The following is a 3,696-nucleotide window of genomic DNA, read 5'->3' as shown; positions in this document are numbered from 1 at the left end:
TCAGTTCATCAAGCAAATTTGGACTTTAGCTAATATTTTAGCATCATGCTAGCTGTTTTAGTAAAATTAGACCTTTTTCCTTTTTTTGGGGCAAATTTTGGACTAGCTAATATTTTAGCATCATGCTAGCTGTTTTGGTTAAATTAGACATTTTTCAATTTTTTTTGGCAAATTTTGGACTAGCCAATCATGCAAGCTTTTTTGGCAAAATTACACATTTCTTAAGTTATATAGGCAAATTTGGAATTTTGCTAATATTTTAGCATCATACTAGCGGTTTCAGCAAAATTAGACTTTTTTATTTATTTATTTATTTGTGGCTAATTTGGACTTTAGCTAATATTATAGAATCATTGATAGCTGTTTTGGCAAAATTAGACTTTTCCAGTTTTTCTTTTTGCTAATTTGGCATTTGGCTAAAATTTTGGTAAGCTTCAGCATTTTCAGCTATCAGCACTCTTACAGCATTCACACTTGCATTATTGCAGGTAATGCTATATATTCAATTTTTTAATAGCATCAGCCGATGGCTAGTGCCTTTTATGGTATTTTTTTAATGTGTTTTTAAATGTATTTGTTGTGTGTGTTAAAAATACACGAGTGTTGTTGTGTTTTAAACGAAGTCCCTAATCTGTTAGGTTTAAACTGTGACGATAGCATCCCCGATAGTCCTGCTGTTTCTGTGCGTTTGAGGATTTGCACACAATCAATAGGATGAGTCCGCACTGAGCAGACAAAGGACATTATCCCTCACAATATTACTGCAGCGCACCACTTATCATCAGCACCAGGACACCACGGAGCAGCCATATGCTTTTCCGTTCATCACACCGACTCCAACACAAAATTTAAACACAAAAATTGGGATAATTATAATCAAGCTGCTATAGCTTTTGCTAAGAACAATTCTTTAACATCTGATTTAAATGTGAGTGTGAGGTGGAGTGCGGGCAGATGGTTGGCCCTTCATTAGTGGTAACCTTCCAGTAATAAGTTAAGACTTGTTCTTCTGAAATGAGCTGAATCAGACCACCTCAGGTTAATCTCACCACGTCCTGAAACGCCCGTGAAGGATTAGAGCCAGCGTGCACCTGCTGCTGTTTTAACACTCAACTTTTGTTACCATGATTACTGCGTTTCTACATTAATATTGATTAGTGCCACATTGGTACAAAAGAATCCATGTTTTAGCTGCAACAGAGCCATCAAAGATGTTGTTTATTCCCAAAATCACTTGTTAAATTAAAGTTGCCTGCAGACGGTCATGTGGTGGACATGAAATGTATTCAAGGTGGGCTTCCTCTTTGCGGGAGATGAGCACTCTGGAAGTCTTGTGACAGAAAGGTCCAGCCTTACTTTGTTCTTCTCTGACATCTCTGGGGTCCTAAATTATGGAATAGTTTACCTGATGATCTGAGAGTTTCAGCCTCTGTTGAGTTTTTAAATGTAAACTAAAGACTCATTGTTTCAACGTAGCTTTTACATCAATCATATAACCGACTTGTTTATTTATATTTGGGGCTTTTAGGGACTTTATGGCTTTTATGGTTTATCATTTTTATGTTTTTACCTTGTTTATCTTTTAATTCTATGAAGTCCCTCATCGAATTTTAGCCACAGTGTGGTATTAATTTGTTATATTTTATGTCATTTTTATTGTTTTATTGTCTTTCAATTTTTATTGTTTTAACTACTGTTTTATCTATACAGTTTCCATTATTTTGTATTTTTTACATGTGTTTTAGTTACTTTTGTCTGCTGTGTCTCACAGCTTCTTATGTTTTAACTAATGTTTATGTCTTTTTTTATTGTTCAGCACCCTTTAGAAAACTAAGACACCAATTAGTATTACTGTTACTAATATGGTTATTTAATTATCTTCATAAATAAATCAAAAACATAAAGAGAAATTTAGTGTTTTTTTCTAAATATCAAATAGTTTATAGCTTGTTCCCATGCAGGACGATCTCAATAAAGGAAATGTAATAAGGAGTGTAATGTCAGCAGTGATTTTTAAATAGAAAACTAGAAAATGTTTATTATACTGTGTTTGATGAATTTCAGACAGAAATTTGTGAATTTCACTAACTAAAATTGAATCAGATCTAATCATAAGTCACCCTTTCCAGATTTTTCTGACCATTTGGTTGATTTAAAATGCTTCAATTTGTTTTTCAAAAACAGAAAACCCGTCTTATAATCCAATGATCTTTAATTCTGGCTGTTCTCGCTGACCTCCGATTGATTTACTGTGGTGGACGGCAATCAAAAATGTTTTTAAATGTTTTAGTAGAACTTTGGTAAACTTAGAAAAAAGCAGCACCGTTTGATGGATTATTATTGGAGCGATACGTACTGTACTTTAGCTGTTTGTGAGTGAGTTGAATAAAGTTGGACTTACTGACTGAAAGGTATGTCACTTTTTAAATGTATAAACGTTTTATTCTTTTGAACCAGAGAGGTAAAGAGACACGTGGCTCCAGAGCTGCAGGTAGACCCCTGGTCTAGGAGGAATACATGAACTACCCGCTAAATGTCATGGTTACTCAATTACCAAAGTAAAGATGCTACTATGATACTACAGTGGTGAGATTTACCTTAGTCATTACGGTTTGCATACGCAGCACGTCGCCTCACACAGATTTAGATACAAGGAACTCATCGGGATGCTCCTTCTGTACTTGAGCGTTGGTCTTCAGTGAAGGCCCGACGGACTGATCCGGATATTTACTCGCCGTCTGTCTTTGTGTTAGGACAGAGAAGGAAAAGATGGATTTTCACAGTATGTTGGGCACCTATGGACTGTAATTTTCTATCACACCCAACAACTTTGTCTAGTGATGATGTCATTCTGAAGGACATGAAAACAAAATCATTAATATATTGTGGTTTAAATTCTTTTTTTTACTGCTTTAAGTGTCTTGATTTGTGTCTCTTTGTTCCTTGAAAATGAGATCTGGAGATCTCAGTGGGACTTTCCTGATTAAATAGTGTTAAAAAAAATAATAATAAAAAAGAAAAAACTGCCACCAACCATAGTTGATTTTTTAATTGTCTCCACTAAAAGAAGCACATTTTTAAACCATTCACCACATATCTAAGTCAGAACTTCCCTTGTCAAAAATAAATAAATATACTCCAAGCAAATGTTTTAAAGTATAATTAATCATGTAAAAGTATATTTCCTAGTGCTGCCACAAACGATTATTTTAATAGTTGACTAGTAACTGATTATTTTTTCCGATTAGTCGACTAATCAGGTCATTTGCAAACTGGATGTAAAACACAGATCTTAACCATCATTAGCTTTAAAATGACTAAAAACTAGATATATAGCATCACCTGTGATAGTGCTAGTGTGAATGGTGTAAGCTGAATTTGGCCGCTGAAGATGCTGAAATCACTGAAGCAAATAGCTGAAAACACTGAAGCTGATATTCTCCTGCTGCCCTGCAGAAAATAAGTCTTAGAAAACAACATAGACTTTTGGATTTATCTAAGAACTGCATAAAAAGACACCTGGGAATGTTTTTACAAAAGTAAAAAACTGATTGGGGTGGGACTTTAAAGAATACATAAAGTCAGGGTTGAAATGAAACAAAAGTTAAATTTAAAATGTGAAAATAAACTAAAATATGTAATATGACTCAATGTATAAATATTGGGTCATTCCTGAAAGATTTAGTAAAATGTACT

Source organism: Oryzias melastigma, linkage group LG4 (assembly GCF_002922805.2).
Source record: "Oryzias melastigma strain HK-1 linkage group LG4, ASM292280v2, whole genome shotgun sequence".
Classification (NCBI taxonomy): Eukaryota; Metazoa; Chordata; class Actinopteri; order Beloniformes; family Adrianichthyidae; genus Oryzias; species Oryzias melastigma.
The sequence above is the reverse complement of the archived record's forward strand: the minus strand, read 5'-3'. Positions refer to the sequence as shown.